This window comes from Saccopteryx bilineata, chromosome 2 (genome assembly GCF_036850765.1).
Source record: "Saccopteryx bilineata isolate mSacBil1 chromosome 2, mSacBil1_pri_phased_curated, whole genome shotgun sequence".
NCBI classification, from domain to species: Eukaryota; Metazoa; Chordata; class Mammalia; order Chiroptera; family Emballonuridae; genus Saccopteryx; species Saccopteryx bilineata.
The window spans coordinates 381,824,334-381,846,651 of record NC_089491.1 but is presented as its reverse complement, the minus strand read 5'-3'; positions in this window follow the sequence as shown (position 1 = coordinate 381,846,651).

Sequence of the window (22,318 nt, the reverse complement as noted above, 5' to 3'; positions counted from 1 at the left end):
AGACACTACACTTGAATACCCAAATGGTACCTTAAGAGCTTTAATATATCTCTCCCCTAGGTTTTCTCAGTATTAGTAAATTCTACTACAATTTACCCTGTACTTTAATTCCTATAATGAAAGGCCACTCTTGACTCTTCTTTATAGCCTTATGTTTAATTTTTTATTCACTCTTTGGTTTGCCCCTAGATTATATTCTAAGTCTGTTCCCTCTTCTCATTTCCATTAACACTATCCTAGTCTAAGCCACAATTATTTTCACCAGGGCTATGCTTAATGAGTTTCTCTGTGTCAACTTTTGGCCTCTCATAGTCCCTTTTCTGCAAAGAAGCTAGAATGATCTATTTAATATGCAAAATGGATTCAATCTAATCATAGCAGTTCCTTACTCAAAATGCTTCAAAAGTTTCCATTACACTTGTGATAGAATTAAGTTTCTTCTGGGTGACCTATAAAGTCCTTAAGTGATCTGACTCTGGACAACCATTGAAATCTCTTCACGTTTTACCACTTGTTAAACTGGTCTTTCCATTCCTTGACTTGATGAAACTCATTCTCCTCCTTGGAGTCTTGATACCTGATGTTTTCTCTGCCTTGAAAAACTATTTTATTTTATTTTATTTTATTTTATTTTATTTTATTTTATTTTATTTGTCTTAAAATTTTAGCTTCTGATTTTTCTGTATCTAGATCCTCCTTTTCTGAGCACAAATACCATCTCCTCAGTGGTCATTTCCCACCTCACCTTAATTAGCCCCCTACCCTACTCACTCTGTCTAATCAACACATTTGAATCTTATTTCTACATGAAATTATCTTGCTTATTTATCTACTTGTTAATCTCCTGCCATGATTTACCAGAACATAAGCTCTTGACAAGAAGAGTCCTTATTTGTCTGATTCAGTATGATATCACCTTTATCTAGAATAGAAGCTGGTGCCTAGCACATTTTTGATATTTATTAAATGAGTGAGTAAATGAATAAACAAAAATTATAACTAAATAAATCCCTTAAATCTTGCCACAAGATCTGCTATGAGACCAGATTTTTCACAACCTACTGTATAATATTTCTTATATTATTTTTATGTCTTTAATGCTTACCTTGTTGATTTTGATTGTGGGAACTTGAGCAATTCTAGAATATTACTCCAACAAGTCTTTCCAGCTTTAGATAGTTAATATTTTTTTTTCTTTTTTACTTTTTAGGTGAGAGGAGGTGAGATAGTGAGGCAGACTCCCACATGCGCCCTGACCGGATCTACCCAGCAACCCAATTTGGGATTGATGCTCGAGTCCCAGCTATTTTTAGTGCCTGAGGCTGAAGCACTTGGACCAACCCAGCTATCCTCAGTGTCCAGGACTACGTTCAAACCAATTGAGCCACTGGCTGTGAGAGGGAAAGAAGGAGAGAGGGGAGAGAGAGAGGGAGAAAAGCAGAGCATTGTCTCTCCTGTGTGCCCTTAAAGAGAGTCAAATCCGGGACATCCATACGCCGAGCCAATGCTCTATCCCTGAGCCACCAGCCAGGACCTAGATATTTAATTTGATATTAAGATTTAATATCTGATTTAAAAATAATTTTTCTTATTCAATCAATCATTAATGGTATTAATTAGAGGCAGAAAATGACAGTGCAATAGTAGAAACTTTAGATGATAGATGGCTTTAGTAATTACTTAAGTAATCCTCTTAAAAGGACTATTATTATTCAGTTAGTATTTATTACTTTATTTCAAAGAGTATCATATGGTACTTTTCTATGTTGAAATGAATATATCAGACTGACCAGGTGGTGGTGCAGTGGATAGAACATCGGACTGGGACGTAGAGGACCCAAGTTCGAAACCCTGAGGTTGCCAGCTTAAGCGCAGGCTCATCTAGATGTTTTGAGCAAGGCTCACCAGCTTGAGCCCAAGGTTGCTGGCTTGAGCAAGGGGTTACTCGATTGGCTGTAGCTCCCAGGTCAAGGCATACATGAGAAAGCAATCAATGAACAACTAAGGAGACACTATGAATAATTGATGCTTCTCATCTCTCTCTCTTCCTATATGTTCCTGTTTGTCCCTCTCTCTGTCTCTGTCACAAAAAAAAGAAAGAAAGAAGAAAGAAAAAGAAATGAATATATCATATTGTCAGTGTTTTGCTGATCAGTAACATTTAAAAACTTATCAGGGAAAGGACATTCATTATGTTACTTCGGATTCATTTTCTCCCAGGAAACTCCTATTGATTTTCAATAATCCTTATTTTTTTATCATATATGATCATTTCCTGTTACATTGATAAGCAGTTCTCAAATTTATTAGAAATGTAATGTAAGATTCCAGAACCTGCTAATTTGCAAACGGAAATATGCATCTGTCTTTGGTCATAACATAACTCACATGTCTATCATTTTTCCAAGAATAATGATAGTGACCATGAAATCATGCCTTTACATTCATTCATCATTCTGAAAAGCAATTTGTCAAGACTGGAATGCATGGGCTCATTTAAAGAAGACGGTTGATTTTATTTTTATGAGTTCTCCACTTACTTTGAGCTTGATTCCCCTTTCTGATGTTTATTCTTTCCATTCCTGTTAAAAAGGGAGGCTGTAACATGTCATAAATCTTCAAAGTAAAAACATTGGCATGGATGCTGTACAGGTGTGATTTTGAACTTGTTTTTTTTTTTTTTTTTTTTTTTGTATTTTTCTGAAGCTGGAAACAGGGAGAGACAGTCAGACAGACTCCCACATGCGCCCGACCGGGATCCACCTGGCACACCCACCAGGGGGCGACGCTCTTCCCACCAGGGGGTGATGCTCTGCCCCTCCGGGGCATTGCTCTGTTGTGACCAGAGCCACTCCAGCGCCTGGGGCAGAGGCCAAGGAGCCATCCCCAGCGCCCGGGCCATCTTTGCTCCAATGGAGCCTTGGCGGCAGGAGGGAAAGAGAGAGACAGAGAGGAAGGAGAGGGGGAGGGGTGGAGAAGCAGATGGACGCTTCTCCTGTGTGCCCTGGCCAGGAATCGAACTCGGGACTTCTGCACACCAGGCCGACACTCTACCACTGAGCCAACCGGCCAGGGCTTGAACTTGGTTTTAAATTAGATTTCAGGCTTCATTGGCGGCCGAGATTTGAGGAAACGGGGCACATTAAAGACAAGTATATTTCATACATAAATAGTCTGCAGCTTTAAACATCACACGATAATTACGAAGGGTGTTGAGAGCAGTGGAAGAGGATAAGCTGTTTGTTTTGATAAGTAGTTGTGAAATCAGGGAAGAGGCACTAAGAGCAGAGAAAGAGAATAATGTTAAGGGATTAACATTAATTCATTGATCAGGGAATACATAGACAAAGTTGGCAAGGATAATTAAGAATGAATTATCTAAATAAAAGTTTTCCAAATTAAAAATTTCCTTTGAACTTTGGAAATGTTCTCAGAAAGAAGAGTTTTAAACTATTCATGGTTAATCTGTGTTGACAAAGAAATAAAATACATATGAACAAGTTGGTTAGCAGTAAATGTAACCTTCACCTCCAAACAAACAAATAAGAGCCAGTGACTGTAGATGATGCCAGGTTATAATTGACTAACACACAATGAACAATTAAAAACTTTCTTTTTAAAATATAGTTTTCTTCCCTGGCTGGTTGGCTCAGTGACCTGGTGTGCGATGTCCCAGGTTTGATTCCTGATTAGGGCACAAAGGAGAAGGGACCATCTGCTTCTCTCCCCCTCCTTCTCTCTCTCTCTTCCCCTCCCACAACCAGTAGCTCGATTGTTTTGAGCACCAGCCCAGGCACTGAGGATAGCTTGGTTGGTCCGAGGACCATCAGCCTCAGGTACTAAAAATAGCTTGCTTGATTCTGGCAGCAGCCCAAGAGGGGGGGTTGCCAGGTGGATCTTGGTTGGGGTGCATGCAGGAGTCTGTCTCACTATCTCCCCTGCTCTCACTTAAAATAAAATAGAAATAAAAATAAATGGTTTTATGCTTTGTATTCTTTTGAGTGTTCTTTTTGCTACAAATAGCCAATGTACTGACTATTATAGAAACATCTTCTTTTTGTGTAGTTATGAACAAGATTCATTCATTAGGAATAGAGTGTACACTAAAATTTACCTATGTGTAAAAATAAAGCCTGGAAGGGTAGAATCAAACATAGTAAAGGATTTTTCTAATAAAAATTTCTAAGAAATGTTTAAATAAATTATTATGAATTATATTTTAAGATGTATTTTCCTTTTCAGTTCGTGCACAAGAAATTTATGCAAAGTCCAAAAATTTTTTTTTAATTTTTTCATTGATTTGAGAGAGAAAGGAGAAGGGTGAGGGAGGGTGAGAAAGAGAAGGGAAGGGAGAAAGAGAGAAAAGCATCAATTCATAGTTCCATTTAGTTGTGGATTCATTGGCTGCTTCTTGCTTGTGCCCAGACCGGGTATCAAACCTGCAACCTTCATGTGCTGGGATGATACTCTATCCACTGAGCCACTAGCCAAGGTTAAAAATTCTTATATATTTGTTTATATAACTTTTTATGCCTATCTGTAAGTGAATTTGGAGAAGCTGAAGATAAAACTGCCAAATAGATCCTGGATTTTAAAAAATAAGCTGAGACCTCTAGTTTAAGATTCAGACAAGTTACCAGTCCCTCGGTTGTCTTATAGAACAGCTGTTCAGAATCAGTTCTCACACAATGTAAAATACCGGGATTTAAAATATTCTATGTCTAGAGTCAAGAGTAGGCCAATGTGTGATGTCCCAGGTTTGATTCCTGGTCAGGGCACACAGGGCACCCATGAGGTGTGGTAGGCAGAATTCTAAAAATGATCAAAAACATCAAATAAACTGGTAGAAGAACACTCTTTAAAAATCCTTCTTGTAAAGACGGAGAGGCTATTCTGTTAAGAATAAATTGCATTGATTATGTATAATGATGAGCTTCCTGAGATCATTACCCTTTTACTTTCATCAAGATTGAAAAATATCTTCTCCTATGCTTATTAGTAAGCCTTATTGCCGAGAAGGCTCAAACTCCAGATTCTGACCCCTGAGTTGCCACTTAATGGAAAGGTTGGCAGGCTAAATTTCTTAAACAGGGAAGAAGGAAAAGTTAACTCCATGAATTTAATATTGAGAATTACACTTGGAACTTAAACTAATTTGATAAAGTCCTTGGAAGGAATATCCTGTTACATTTGAAGAACAAATAAAAACGAAAGTGATCCTGAATTGTCCCATTCTATTCACAACGGAGATCCAGGCGATGAATACAAGCTAGAATGAAAGCGTACCCTGTGACCGTCTGCATTCTAATGTTTTTCTAAGCTGCCCAATAGAGTTTGTCACCTTGTGACAGATTTTCATTATAGCATGAACAATAAATGCTATCAATAGGGAAAGATAAAAATCAGAAGGCCCACGAAGGTTGGCTAGTTCTGCATGTTAATTTCTTCCATTTGATTGCATTTTATTTTCAAATGCTTGTACATAAAATTTTACCGTGTTGTTCAGCTTGCAGGAGGCCTTATTATAGCATCTTCTGCATTTAAACCACAAGCCTGTACAGCCTCTAAAGAGCCACAGCTCTGAGCAATCACGAAAAAGAAAGTCCCTTACTTCCAGTAAGGAATTTTTTCAGGTTTTCTTTTCCATAGTTTATTTGAATCATTTGGCCATCAATTAGATCTTGTGTCAATGGAAAGACGTTTTGAGATTTAGGTAAAGCAGCAGAGAATCTAGTTCAGAGTGCCTACAAAGTACCAGACATTATCCAAGGCACTTGAGGTGAGGAAGGCAGAGTTCTAAAAATGATTAACAAGATTCTTTGAGTTGTTTCTGGCACGTGATGAGTGGAATGAATGGATGGGTGGATGAATGGTTTAGTATCTGTGCTTTAATCTGGTGCTTTGATGTCCATCACATGGCTTTATATCTAGAGTATCTCTTATTCCAGGCCATTGTGGTGTTGTGGTGATCTTTTGGGATCAAGATATTCCCCCTACTTCTGCCAGAAACTTCTTTTCTTTGTTGCCTTTTGTTTGTTCGCCTATTATCCTCTGCTCCCAAGCCCAGCTTGGCAATTCCTGTATCATCACCCAATACAGACACAGACTCTTGTGTCCACTTTTCTGGGTAGATTATCTGGTAATGTTTCAAGACATTTGGTCCAATAAAGAGAAGAACATATATACAACCAACCTGGGGAGTGGGAAGAATGTCTGTCTAATGTACCTGAGGGAAAGGTATAGAAAGTTGCAGCTCAGGATGGGAGGATGAGAAGGGTGAACTATGAAAAATTGGAAATTTGAGGAGAGATAAGTAGATGCAAGACCACAGACAGAAAAATAGAGCTGTTAACAAGAAATAGATCTGAAGTGGAAGAAAGTGTGGTCGATCTTGATGTTAACACAGAATTGCACAGAATGTAGGAAGGTAAGCAAGTCGAGGTGTACCCAGTACACGCATGTCCAAACAACGTCCTTCATCTAAGCCTGCAGACTCAGTCCTCTAATTCCTAACTGAAATGCCAACTACGTACAAACCACTTCACGCAACTTGACATTTCTATTTCTAGGTGATATTCAAAGCCTCCCCTTAGAGTTGATTTCGCTTCAATTCAACGTCGTCTTCCTTAAAGGCAGTAAGAACAGCACAACCACCCTTCTTCTGAGAAAAGTTCACGACCATGAAACTTTTTATCTTAAAGCATTCTCCTGACACTTTGGAAAGTTATAAGTTAAATAAGGGAAAGCTACATATGGGGGATTTATTCATTCCGATAAAATAAAAATTTGTCTAGGACAATTTTCTATTTCTTCACGATCCATTGAACAGTCTGTGCTGAAACATTACCATAATACTACCCTTGAAATAAGACCCCACCCCCCATGCTAGGCTTGCTTCCCTGATGCTAGACGCCTTTTCGTCATTTTCTCTTCCTGCATCCTTTAGGGTCAAAATTTACCTTCTGCTGAAAGCATCACCTGCTTAATTCCTCCAGTCAGTATCTTTAATTATATTCCCTTTTCTTAGTGTTTATATCATTGCTTGGGGCTGTATTAATATGCCTTACAGACTTTTTAACTATAAAATATGTAACCGGTACTGTACCTGAAAATATTTCATAAGTTTATTCTGTGCAATCTCTGGAATTGCATGCTACAGTGAGAAAAAGAGCTGGTTTTATATTCAAACTTTTATAGAATTTACTTACCCTCTCTGGGCCTTTTGATTTTCATTGGCTTGAAGGCTAGGCAATACCTGGGCTTCTAAGAGTCAAGATGGCTTCTTCAATTCCCAGCTCAACTCCTCACTAGTTGTGTCATTTTGACTAAATAATCTTATCTTTCTGAACCTCAATATTTCATCTGAAAATTAGGGATTAAATAATGCCATCGCCCCTGGAATTGTTGTGGGGCTTAAATGAGATATATTTTTTTAAAGATTGTTATTATTATCTATAAAGTGGGGAGTTCTAATCACTGCCTGATTAGGTTGTTATCAAGAATGAGTATGGTAGAATATCTAAAAGACAAGGTTTGGACAATATCAGCATTTGAAGGCTCCTTTTTAAACCGATCCTTTCCTCCTCATCCTCAATACATACAAAAACATACTTAGCGGATTTAAATTACCACATGACAAAATTCACCCAGAAGGCATCTTACCTGCTTGGTGGGATTCTTCTATAGCACAGTATAATGACATTACATCTGCCTGCTTTACTTTGTCCTCGGAAGGGAAACAGAGATCTGTTGTTGTCAGTGCACATTTGCCAGAATCTACAGCAGGAAGTTCTGTATCTATATCCACTGCCCCTCCCCTTTTCCTTTTCACTCACATAAAAGAATATTACTCAGGGCATAGGAATGTATTCAGTAGTTGCATTCACACAAAGTGTCTGCTTGCCACCCTACATTGTCTGAACTAGTGCAGGCGACTGGGTCAGAAGGAGTGCTGGAGGCGGGTGCTATCGGCCTCCACCACTGGGAATCTGTTCCCTCGGGAGCAGGGACTCCTCCTGTGGTCCCACCTCTAAGTCCGTAAAGGACCTGTGGCCAGACATCTCCTTGCCTTAGGGGATAAGAAGTCCACTTTTGGAGATGACCATACCAACCTTTTCTGATCATTCTGAGGGAATTGTATGTACCATTTTCCCTGAGGCTAATGGAAAAGGAAGTCAGAGCCTGTGTTTTGGTACCCATTTTTGCATGTGTAACAGAGAGAATGAATACATTTACCCAATTTAAATACACACTGCTATCATTCCAGTACAGTATCTAAACATTTATCATGACTGCTGGCACAGCTTCAAAGTCAAACTGAAGATAAATATTTGTGTCACCAACCCCTGCCCCAAATTTTAAAGCTAATTATAACTGCTGCACCCTATTTTTTTTAACTATGTTTGGCAATGCAAAAGTCAGTTGTACTTTTCACAAAAGATGTAAAAATGAGGTTTCTTAACCTGCTAATTGGCTTTAAAACCACCCCTGGGGAGACCATTGTGAATGAAGTTTCTGTTCAGGAGCATGTATGATCACCAGGTCACCAGGGGGGTTTCTGGTATTGTCCCAAGTATCTGCAGGCAAACAACTCGTGATCCCACAAGCTAAGTATCCAATGCCTCTTACCAGACATGCATATATAATTAAATAGCATGTGTGGAATAATAGGCCATAAAGCCTTAATTATTTATATACTACTTACTTTCTCTAACTGCCACCAGGGTTTGGGCTAATAGGCTCAGCTCAGTTGAAAATGGTAACTGAAGAAGGATGTTATTAATTAAACAGGCACCATAGCACAATTATTAGTAATTGGTTAACTCTGGGTTGTAGTGTCAGACAAATCACTGATTGGGATTCCCATTCATAACTGTACCACCCTCTGGAAATCGCTCAATTTTCTAAGCTTTAAATTATGTCTATGAACTGAGAATAATAATACCACTGTACGATGTTGTTGTAAAGTTTAAATGAAATTACACAGTAAATGCTCGGTAAACGTGCATTTTCGTTAATTATAATAGACTTTGGAACTGTGCAGATTCTGTCCCACTATAATTCCATGAAGGAACTACCCCACTTTAAAGGGTTGTTTAGAAAAGTAAAACGGGCCTGGGTTCCCTGCTTCCCAGGAATGCTGATGATTTGAATTTGTCAGCAGAAAAGGAGACTGTATATTGGATGAAAGAGGTGAAGCTCTGAATCTGATTTAGAAGTATCAAAATGAGCGTGCATTCTGGAAATAGTTTATACTTCTGGGGGAACATATTTCTGAACTCTGTACACTAAAAAGGTCTAGAACCAATTACCAGCTCAGCAGCAGTGAGCCACTTCTGCGCACAGACTGTGGTCTGTACATTCTGTTTCCCACTGAAAGGAGCCGTGGGGCCTTGGAGGTCTGGCACACATATTGTACGAGACGAGACTGGGTTACTCTGTCATGGCCAGAGTGCCAGGACACGCTCGTAGACTGCTGTGACCAAGGGCTTACAGAGTGCCAGGGAAGCTTCCCTGACCAACTGAGGTACCAGCTGTGCACCAATCAGTCAACCTACCGGCTAAACCACATCCGATAGCATATTAAATCCCAGGAGGTCCTAGTGACCTTAAAAGGGAAGTAAAATTTGTTAATCATGATCTTGTTTCTTTTAAAACTGCCAAAATAAAGTGCAGGTATTCACTACCCTTCCTGACTCTTTAGCTGTCCTCTTCGGCTGGGAAGCTGAATAGTAGATGAAGAGGTTCTCCTCTCTAGAGAAGAGCTCCGGCTGATAAAGGAAGGAGAAAGGCTGGCATTAGGATGGCACCGTTTCCCTGCCCCAGTGAATGAAGGGATCTAGGCATCTATTAGCAATGGCTGCTGATGTCACCAGGAGAGAAACAGCCAGATGGGGATACCTTCTGAGGAGTGGACACAGCACTCTCTATGAAGTAGCTTTGCCAAAGGAAAAAAAAATCACAGATAAATGAAACTCAAATTTGACCAAGCTCTAGGTCCAATTTACAGGAAATTTGTAGACTCTTGTTAAACAACCCCGCAGGGCCACTGGGTTCTATTAAGTAAGACCCAAACTGTGGGAAGCTATACAAGGCAAAGAATCTAGTTTCTTTACAAGTAAATGACAATGTTTAAGAGATAGAGAGAGGAAGAGGGCATATCTCTCAACTGTAGAGAGACTGAATAGTTATATCAACTAATCAAAAAGAATAGACCTATTTTTGGGGATTCAAATTGTAAAAAAAAAAAATTGACATTTATGGAACAATTGGCAATTTGAACACTGAGTATCCATTGGACAATATTAAGAGATGTGCAAATATTTTTATATGTATATGATGATGCTATTGAGGTTATTTTTTTTTAAAAAGGTATAATTTGTTTTTCACTTTATTTTATTTTTTAGCAGGAGAGAGAACCAGACAGACAGAAAGGGAGAGAGATAAGAAGCAGGAACTCATAGTTACTGTACTTTAGTTGTTCACTGATTGCTTCTCATACTTGCCTTGACCAGGGAGGGGGCTTCAGTCAAGCTAGTGACCCCTTGCTCAAGCCAGAGACTGTGGGATTATGCCAATGATCCCATGCTCAAGCCAGATGAGCCTGTGCTCAAGCCAGCAACCTTGGGGTTTCGAACCTATGTTCTCAGTGTCCCAGGCCAATGCTCTATCCACTGTGCCACCACCAGTCAGGCCAGAGTCATTATTCTTTGAAATATATAGTGACATACTTTTGGATAAAGCAACAAAATATATAGTCTTCTTGTAGAAAAAAGCACTTGTGCTTTTTTTTTTTTTTTTGGCTTAAATTTATCTTAAAAATAATTTGAGAATAGTACTAAGTTGTTTTTATTTTTTTTTAATGTGGAACTGGCCTTCATATATGTGACTATAATTAAAACAACAACTTGACATTTCTGCTAAAGCCTTACCTTAACTGAGCTGTGAGCTCCCCAGAGGTAAGGACCATAGCTCATTAGCTCTATGTCCTTACTGCCTAGAATACTGTTGGTTCATAGTAGCTGTTGATGACATATTTATCTGAACTGGAATTGAACTTAACTATATAGTTATCATGTTATCATGGACAATAAAGATTCTGCCATGTGAGGGAAGCACACTCTGATCTTTCTCATTCATTTGGTTCCGGGACAGGAAGATTGATAAAAGTGTTGAGCACTATTATCTATTTCACTCCAACTACTGTACTCCTATAGATACGATGTCTGTGGAATCCCCTCGTTTTACAATAGTCACAACACAGCAAGCTTGGACCCACTAGGAGACCAGTTGCTTTGTTCAAGTTGAATTGAATATAGCTTGTTTTAGATAAAGAAACACTAATTTAATTTTCTTATAAATGTTTCTTCCTGATTTGGGCAAACATTGAGGAAAGGGAGAGACAATGATCCCTAGTCTACCGCGGAGGTTAGGTTCCGGAATTCCCTGCGATAGGCGAACGTCCGCGAAGTAGCGACCTTATATTTATTTTATTATTTATATGTATATTTTAAGGCTTTATTTTGATTTAATATTCTTTTAATATGTTTTAGTTACTTTTTATTTTGTTTTCAATTTCTTAGGCTAGAGAATGTTTATTTTACTGCAAAAATAATTAAAATAAATATATAAAAATACTTACATGCTGCAAAATCCTGTGATAGAGCAAAAAAGCCTGTGATACAAAATTAGATATATACAATTTAAAAACCCACGATACAGTGAGACCACGAAAAGTGAACCACAATATGGCGAGGGACAACTGTATCTGAAATGATCTCCTTGCCTAAAATTCTCTGAGTAGTTTCTCCATTTACTTGACTTGACTACAGAATTTGAGCATCACAGAAGTAGGAACACCCTCATTTGTTAGATGCTTGGGAAATACATTGTGACATTTTTCAGTCTACTTGGCACAAATATAGACAATTGATTGTTAATTTTTTTTCAAAAGTCATTTTTTTTAAATGTGGGGGAGTTCTCAGTTAGAACATAAAACCAGGCATATAAGGTTTACTACAAAGCATTTATTATAATTCTGTAGCTGGATTATACTGAATTTCAGGTGGTGTATTTTTCAGGGTAAGACTAGACAAGAGAGTGAATATTCACTGAATGCTTCCCGTATGCCAGGTCCTGTGTGTGTTATTTAACCCTCAGGACACCCAGGAGTGGGAGATGGCATTTTATTCATTTTATAGTGGAGGGAATGGTGGGCTGGGGAGGGGGTATCAGTGAGGTTAGTAGGCATTAAAGGTAGTTCCAAATCCATGAAGTGGAAGACACACAGGCTGGTCTGATTGTAGTACTTACTTGTATAGGCTCCTTCCGGTCACAGTAAATGACATCCCTTGGAATAGGGAGATGGATGACTGTTTTTGTAGTGGCAATCCCCAGGAGTCCATGAACAATCTCTTGTGTCTGTGCATGACATGAAACTGGGAGGACTTGGTTCATTCTCCAAAAGCGGCCTCTCCAAAGAGAGGTTGATGATGATTCTATATTGAGGTAATTCATGGCCATAGTGGACCATGGCATCATCTTTCTGAAGTATTCCTTAAAATCGTAAACGCAAAGAAGATGTGTGAAAGTCCCTTTATGAAGAGAAGATTAGGGAAATGTATATAGAGCCCTTTATGAATACAAGCATGTAGGTACATGGATCCCTGAAGGTTAACTGTGTCACAAATGAGTTGAACACAGATCTTACAGAGACCTATATTTCAAAGCTGTGTTTCTACAAATCTCTGAACTATTCAACAGAGCCAACCTTATCATTTGAACACAATTCTCTTGCTAACTATCTCACCATTTATTAACTAATTTTTACATGGCCTTGTTTGCAAAGAATTTTGGAATGTGTTTATTAATTCTGTCATGCTTTCTCTATGCCAGATAAAAATGCTTAGGGTGTTAACTTCCTCAGGCAGTGTTGATTGTTATGAAGATGTCTGTATATTAAATTCCTTTGATATGAAATCACTCTCATTTAAAGGTTTTAGCTGTAAGTTCCTGTGTTCTTTGTCCATTTCTCTATGGTACCATTAGGAAATGCAATGTGATTATGGTGTGTTCCTGATTTTGCTGCTTCTACACAAAGAAAACCTCCAGTTTCCTTTTAATGTGTGCTTAATGGCAATATTGTTCATTGCCGAATGCCTCAGCTTGAGCAAAGAAATATAGTTCGTAGTGCGTTAAAAGCAGTATTTTTAATTTCAATCTGAGGTCTCTGGGGTTATGTGTTGTGATCATTTCCAGATACAACTTTAAAAGCTATATATATGTATTTCCTTTTTTCTTAAGCATTATTCTTTGGGTATATGTTCAGAGATTTGATCTTTCTGAATAGAACAATCCACATCATGGTTCAAATAAGATGAGGCATGCTGTGAAAAGTTCCATAATGAAGGGTTTGTAATATAAAGTGTCTTCTAGCTTTAGAGAAGGTCCTAGACCTCCATCTGTGTATTGAGCTGTGGTTCAGGTAGCATCCTGAGAAATGCCAAGCTAAGTAGCAAAAGGAGACAATGTCTGAAAACTGGAGAAAACTAAGGCAGTCCTAAAGGTTGCTTATTTAATTTTAATTTAATTTAATTTTCTTTTAAGAGTTAATTAAAAAAGGATTAATTGCATAATGGACTTGTTTGACTTCCATTTAAAAATGTGATCATCTCAGTAAATTGATATTTTCTTTTAAAGTATGTACCTTTCGGCCCTAGTTGGTTGCTCAGTGGTACTGTCTCCCCCCCCCCCCCCCGTCTACTTCAAAAAAATACAATAAATAAATAAATAATGTATCTCCACAAAGCTAATATATATTAGTATTATACCCTAGTTCTCAAGGTTAGTGCCATATGGCTACATTCAAAGGACATGATCTTCTGGCTTTTTTTTCTTTCTTTTCCAAGTGAGGGGCAGGGTGATAGACTCCTGCATTCATCCCAACCAGGATCTACCTGGCAAAATCCATCTAGGGCCAATGCTCTGCCTATCTGGGGCCATGCTTACAATGGAGCTATTTTTAGCACCTGAGGGGAGGCTCCACAGAGCCACCCTCAGCATCCAGGGCCTATATGCTCGAACCAATTGAGCCACGGCTGTAGGAGGAGAAGAGAGAGAGAGAGAGAAAGAGAGAGAGCGAGAGAGAAGAGGGAGGGAGAAGGGTGGAGAAGCAGATGGTCACTTCTCCTGTATACTCTGACTGGAAAACAAACCCAGGACATCCACATGCCAAGCCGTTACTCTACCACTGATCCAACTGGCCAAGGCTGGCACCGTCTTCTATAGACATTTTTCTGTAGCAATTCTGACAACTTGCCTTACTAGGAAAATGAAGCTGTTGTACCCATATCTACCCTTTGGTGCTTCAGAGAAACTTGGTCATGAAAGCATCCCCAGAATTCCTTGTCCTATAAGGTGTAACTTGTGTAACAAAGCAAGTCCTATATTTTAAACAGCTTGCACCGTAATTCTTAGGGAGAGAACTTTCTTAGACTATAAATAGACCTTGGCCAGCCCTTGTAATTGTGGACATAATCACACTGACAGCATTACCGAGAGAAAGACAGCACTAAAAGAGATAGAAAGGGGATGGGGGAGGAGGAGACAGGTAGAGGGGGGATAGACGGTGACAGAGGGAGGCTTGATGGGGGGGTGGACACACGATGCAACATGCAGATGGTGTACTGAGGAACTGTGCACCTAAAACCTGTATGATTTTGTTAACCAATGTCAGCTAAGTAGAGTCAATAAAAAGTTATAAAAAAAAGAAGCTAGTAGAAATTTTGGGGTTGAGAGAGCAACAAGAGAACAGAGCAGAAGAGAAGATGGAAGAAGGTGGCGAGAATGGGGAGGAAATGCACGTGACAGCCGGAACCTGTAGAGGGGCCAGACCTTGCGCAGGTGAGGGTACCTGTTTTCAGAGCAGAGATGCCTTCTTTTCCGGATGGCGATTGAATCCTCTGTGCTGACCAAACATTTTTGTAAGTTTGAATCACATTAAAGATGATATCATCAGGGTAATTGCAAGGAGGCTGATTCAAAGATTAAAAAAAATAATAAGGTGACTCACATACAGAACACAACAAATCTCTTTGCATTTATTACTGTAGCACATATTTATTGAGTTATCTGCCAACCATGTTTCTACATGCTGGAGACATAGGAATGAATAAAACAGAGAAAGGTGTCCACCCCTCAAAGGAACTTATGTTCTAGTGGAAAGACACACGTACAAAAATAAACATACATATATATATATATGATATATATATTTGCATTTTTCTGAAGTGAGAAGGGAGGGGCCGAGAGATAGACTCCAGCATGTGCCCTACTGGGATCCACCTGGCATGCCCACCAGGGGGTGATGCTCAGCCCTTCTGGGGTGTTGCTCCACTGCAATTGGAGCCCTTCTAGTGCCTGAGGCGGAGGCCATGGAGCCATCCTCAGTGCCCGGGCCAACTTTGCTCCAATGGAGCCTTGGCTGCAGGAGGGGAAGAGAGAGACAGAGAGAAAGGAGAAGGGGAAGAGTAGAGAAGCAGATGGGTGCTTCTCCTGTGTGCCCTGACCAGGAATCAAACCTGGGACTTCCACATGCTGGGCTGATGCTCTACCACTGAGCCAACAGGCCAGGGCTAAAAATTAACATTTTGATCAATTATTAAGTGATCTAATAATGCTTTGAATAAAAATAAAAGAGTATGAATAATTGGGGTGGGAAAGGGAGAGGGATGGACTTTAAAATAGTGTAGTCAGATTAGACATCTCAGAGTAGACAGAGTTTGAGCAAAGATTTCAAAAGGGGCACGGGAGGGAGCCACACTACTTGTGTGTGTGTGTGTAGGGGGTGCATTTCCAGCAAGGACAGGAAGTTCAGTTTCTCAGGATGTGCTCCAGGAAGCCTGTGGGTGGACTGAAGGGAGGGGGCACTACTGGGGACAGATTATGTAGCGTTTCTTCTGCCATTGTGAGAATATGGGTTTGTATTCTGAACAAAATATGCTGTGAGAAGATTCTGAGTAGAAAATTACCTTTTGTAGTAATCCCACAGTCTTTGGTTATTCTGTTGTGTTGTTTTTTTTGTTTATAGTCTTTTTCTTCCTTTGCTTTCTAGTTTTTGAGGGTTCTGTTGACACATTCCTCTAGCTCAGGGATTCTTTCCTTGGCTGTATCCAGTATACTAATGAGCCCATCAAAGGCAGTCTTTGGTTCTGTCACAGTAGTTTTTTTTAATCTAACATTTCTTTTTGCTTGTTTCATAAAATTTCCATTGCTCTGCCTACATTTCTTATCTGTTCTTGCATGCTTCCTACTTTATCCATTAGAGTGCAGTTGTCTTAAATTTCCAGTCTGCTCGTTTCAATGCCCCTGCTGTGACCGGTTCGGATGCTTGTTCTACCTTTTCAGATTGTATTTTCTTTTCCTGTTGGTAAGCCTTGTGAGTTTTTGTTGATAGATATGACAGACTGGCTAAAGGAACTATTGTAATAAAGGCCTTTGGTAACGTGGTGAGCAGTAGGCAGAGGGAGCGTGGCCTATAGTCCTACGATTAGATGTCTCTTTCAGTGAGCTTGTGTCTCTGGACTTAGTCTTCACAACTGTTTCTCAGTTTAAACCCCCCCCCCCTTTTGATGAAATAGGATGACCAGATGGGCTGCGGTTGGCTCTTTTCTTTCTCGCCTGTGAAAGATTAGAGTCAGCTGCAGTTAAGTCTTTCCCTTCCCCAGTTTCTATTAGACTCTGATTACACTCTAACAGGTTAATTTAATTACTGTGACAATAGCGTTAACTAGCTTCATTTGAGGTCCGACCTTGTTGAGAACATAGTGCTCTGGTGAATTTCAAAATAGTGACTTCTTCCCTCTACAGGTTGGAGGCACAAGAGGATTCTTCTCTGATATTTACTGAGACACCTGGTCAAGCTCCTTGTGGGAAAAACAAGTGTGTCAGGCTTGCTCGCTGGTTTCCCCGCTGCAAGCGCTTTGCATGATCAGTGCGTGAGCATGCGGCAGAAAGCCACATGTGTGTCTCTATGGAAATCTATGGGTGCTTTCCCTCAGGGGTGATTACCTGGTTCCCTGATTCCTTCAGCGGCCACCACAGGGGGCGGTTTTCATGGCCCCTTGTCCTCCACCGTGAAAAGCAGGTTTTCCTTTGTTTATTTGCTCGCCTGTCTCTGCAAGCCTCCAGTAAACGGGAATGGCCTGATGCTCTCCCGCCCCACTCTCCTCTGCCATCTTCCTGAATCCGGTGTGGACCTGCCTGGCCCAGGCCACCAGCATTACACTTCTAAAAATAAGTCTCACAACATTGCGAGTCCCCTTTATAACCAAGTCCTTTCGACGTTTTTAACTCTCCCACTTGTCCACACTGCGCCTCCAGAAAATTGTCCATTGCGGTTCTGGTTCCGCTGCCGAGGCATTGGATCCCATGGTGGCTTATGCCACTGAGTCCCTGTCTCTGTAAGCTAGGACCCCTTGCATTGGCTTCCATATACGTTTGAGAATTGTTTTTTCTGTGTCTGTTAAAAATGTCCTTTGGATTTTGAAAGGGATTGTGTTGAATCTGTAGATCGCTCTGGGTAGAATAGATAAACAATATTGATTTCTTCTAATCCATGAACACGAGCTATTTTCCCACTTATATGTACCTCCTTCAGTCTTCTTCACCAATGTCTTATCATTTTCAGTGTACGGATTTTTCACCGTCTTGATTGTATATATTCCTAACTGTTCCTTTTGCAGCCATCATAAATGAGTTGTCCATAACAATTAAGGTTGTGGTGTGTATCTCAGATGTATTTTGAATTGAGATCACTCATGTGTTCCTGATAGGTCGGATGAAGGATGAGAGAAAGAGAGGACTCAAGATCACTCTGAGATTTGTACTGTGGAAAGGTAGATGGATTGAATTCTTACTGAGATATGGATGAGTGAGGCTAGAACAGGTTTGAGAGTGCCATTTCTGAACAGAATCTTGGCTATTTAACTTTAAGAAACTATTAGGTATTCAAGTGGAGATGTCAAGTAGGCATTGGATAAATGAGCCTGAAGTTCCGGGAGAGGAATGAGCCAGAGATATAAATTTGGGAGCATGAGCAGGCAAGTGATACTTAAAGCTATAGGACTGTATAAGAACCCACGGGAGGGCAATAGAGAAAGAGGTAATCCAGTGACTGCACCTTGAAGTAACCCAAGCTTAAGAGCTCAAGAACTTTTGCAAAATTGGAAAGTCAGAATTAGAAATGGTCATAATAATTTAAGATCCTGGGAAAATAAAGCTTGACAAGAGCATTTAAATTCAAGAAAAAGAAGATGAGAGGCTTGAGCCAAACCTCATACACTTGGTAATCTTTATGAGCTCTTGGCCTATGAGAATAATAACATGTAAATTGGTCTAAGAGTTTCCTTCTATACTAACCATTTGAATTCAACATCACTGGGATGAATACATACGAGTTTTTCTTGTTGTTGTTTTGTTTTGTTTTGCATTAGTGAACCTGCCTAAAAGGCAGAGTGAATGTATCATAGGCAGCAATGGTAAATCACCAAATGCTAGAAAAATGCCCATTTCTTAAAAATTAGGCCATGTCTTATTTTCATCAGAGTAGCCAATGATGTAATTTAATCAAGAATCCAGGGAACATAACTTGCCATCAATCTGGTTAGGAATAGATAGATCATATTGATTTGTTCTGTACTGATGTCACAAAGTCAGATGGAGGGGGTGGAGGTCCAGACATGTTGTTTAGTAGATATTTGAGCTATGCTAATTCTCACAATGCTACAGAATGATGAGGTTCTGGTGATTATATTAAAGTTTGTTGTTATTTTAGCATTAATTTAAAAGTTTTAAATTTATGATTCTTAGGAAAAGAAAGAAATGACTGTGCTTAGTGAATTAATCAATAATCTAACTGTTATTCAACTTGGGCAATTATATAATTTTAAACTCAATTTTGTTATTTCTTTTAATTTACTACAAGACCTTGTTACAGTTCAGTACAAGGATAATATATTTTGGAATCAGGCAAGTTTCTATCCTAAATACAAATATGAAAAAAACCTTTAGTGTTTGTGGATCAACCTTCTGTTAGGCAGCGGGATAAGTCAAAACTATCTTGGGGAACTCATAATTAATTTGAATAAAATCATTGACTTTCATTTACCTCATACCTGCACACTTTAGTTACTTAAATTTCCCCCTAATTGTTCAAAGGAAACCTAGGAACATGACAAATATTTCTTACCAGTATTATGAAGCTGGAAAGAATGACTTTTTTTACTTACTAGATCACCATTTCATTACAAAGGAGATTAAAGGATTCAAAGGAGCAGTCAAATAGAGACGCATAGGGTGAGGTCCAGAGGGTCCCAAACACGGGAGTTTCTGTCCCTGTGGAATCTGGGTTGCCTCACCCTCCCCGCACACAGATGCATTCTGGTCCACCACTCTGGAAGCCCTCCAAACCCCATCCTGTTGGGACTCTATGGAGGCTTCATGATGTCAACATGATTAATTAAATCGCTGGTGATTTTTAACTGAATTTATTGGGATGACATTGGTGAATTATACAGGTGTACAGTTCTCTAATACATCATCTGTATGTTGAAAATAAATATTTTTAATTGGTTTATATTTCCTTAGTATGTTACGTCTGTTGGGTTCTTTCCAGTCTCTTTCCACCAGAGGTAAAATCTGAAAAATTGCATTGCTTCAGCATGCCAGGGCCTGTTAATACTGCATCGCACACCACCGATAGGGTTCTCATTCCATGAGACCCAACCCATCTTGACAGTCTGCTCTTTAAGACCAGTCGTGGTACCAACTGTGTTAGGTCTAGTTCTTTAGAAGCAGAGTCAGAGACGGGGGGTTTTGAGCCATTGGTTTATTGGGAGAGTGCTCTTAGGAGAAAGGTGAGTGAAAGAGGCTAAAGAGAACAGGAAAGGAGAAAGCAGAGAAAGCTAAGAAATAATGTGGCTTTTGCTGGAGAGAGTCTTCAAACAATCCCATGGGAAATATTGATTACCACACAGATTTGTTTGTGTCCTGGCAAGGAGGGGGCAACTTGTGTATTTCATGAAAGTTGGTAATTGCCTTTGGTCTGCCCAAGGGCATAGGCACAATTTCCTTGGCAAGTTGACTCCCATTTGGCCAGGGCCAATTCTGCAGATAAGAAAGGGTTAAGAGGAGCCAATAAAGCAACGGGGGGAGGGGGGGATGAGGACATCATTTCTGGGAAGGGGATCCAGGAAGCATGCCTACAACTCTACTACTTAGGGAGTTACATCCAGCATATGGTAAGTAGGAGAAAGTGTCTTATTATTACCCCCACCATCCCAGCTTTGCTCATCGCCTCCCATCAGCTCCAAGCAGCTGTCTGCAGAGGAAGAGGGTGCCTGTTGATATATTCCATAGAGAAAATAATGAAAAATGTCTGCTACTCAAAATTATATTACAATCAATAATCGCTTAAATATATGTTTTATCCCAGTAATCAAATATATGGAAATTAAAAACAAAATTTAAGTACTTCTTTTAAAAATTAAAATTGACAACAGGATTATGAAGCAATTAAGCCTTATCCATGTTGATGGGAGGGAGGGTTAATTTAAAAGAAAATTTTTTTCTGGATGAAAATGTGGCAATCACTTCAAATGTTTCAAAAGCACATATCATTAAACTTAGAAATTACCCAACAGAAATTTAACCTAAAAATGTGGAATTTCAAAAATATAAATAGAAATTCAACTTCAGAAAAATATCATGGATGTTGATAAAGATTTAATTCTGAGTATTATTATTATTATATTTAGTCTCCATAATTTATTTCTTAAACTTATTGGGGTGACACTGGTTAATAAGATGATACAGTTTTCATCATATCATAGATACATTTCTATGATACATGATCTATATCGTGCATTGTGTGCCCACCACCCAGAGTAGAATAATCTTCCATCACCATATATTTGACGCCCTTTATCCTTAACTACTCACTTAGCCTTTTTCCTTCTGGTAACCACCATACTGTTGTCTGCTTCTTGGAGGTGCAGTTTTGTATCCCACATAGGAGTGAAATCATATGCTTCTTAACCTTTTCTGTCTGACATTTCTCTTAGTATGATATTCTCAATGTCCAATCCATGTTGTCATGAATGGCAGTGTTTCATCTTCTCTTATGACTGAGTAATATTTCATTGTAGATGCGTTCCACATCTTTACCCAATCTTCTATTGAGGGACTCTGATGCTTTCCATGTCTTATCCGCTGTGCACAATGCTGCAAAGCACATAGGGGTACATATAGTCTTTGCGAATACATGTTCTCAATATTTGGGGGGGGGGTTAGATACTCAGAAGAGGGTGGCTGGGTCATATGGTAACTCTGTTCTTAATTTTTTGAAGAATCTCCATACTGTTTTTCATAGTGTCTATACCAGTTTACATTCCCACCAGCAGTAGATGAGGTTTTTGCTTTTTCCACAAACTTTTTAACAGTTGTTATTACTTGTCTTGTTCATAATATCCATTCTAACAGGCGTGAGGTGGTATCTCATAGTAGTTTTGATTTTCAGTTCCCTAATAGCTAGTGAAGTTGAGCATCTGTTGGCTATTTATATATCTTCTTGGGAGAAGTGTCCGTTCAGGTCCTTTACCCATTTTTCATTGAATTGCTTGTTTGGTGTTAAGTTGTAGGAGTTCTTTGTATATTTTGGATATTATTCCCTTGAGGAAGGTGTCATTTGCAAGTATCTTCTCCCATTTAGTTGATTGCCTTTTGTTTTGCTGTCTGTTTTTTTTTGGTTTTTTGTTTGTTTGTTTTTTGATATACAGAAGCTTTTTAGTTTGTTATAGTCCCATTCATTTATTTTTGCTTTCACTTTTCTTACCTTTGGGATCAAATTCATAAAATCTTCTCTAATTCCAAGATCCATAAGTTTAGAACCATAAGTCTATGTTTTATTTAATTGTTTCAGGTCATATGTAGGTCTTTGATCCATTTTGAATTAAATTTTATATATGGGGACAAACTGTATGAAAAGTTTCATTCTTTTCATGTGGCTTTCCAATGTCCTCTGCGCTATTTTTTGAAGGTACTTTCTCTTCTCCATTGTATGGTTTTGGTTCCTTTGTTAAAAACTGTTTCCCTGTATACATATGGGTTTATTTTGGGCTCTCAATTTTGCTACATTGGTCTGTGTATTTGTTTTTGTTTGCTTGCTTTTTTCTTTGTTTTGGTTTCTTTTCTTTTCTTTTTTCTTTTTTTTTCTTTTTTTTTTTTTTTGCCAACATCATGCTGTTTTGATTAATGTTTCTTT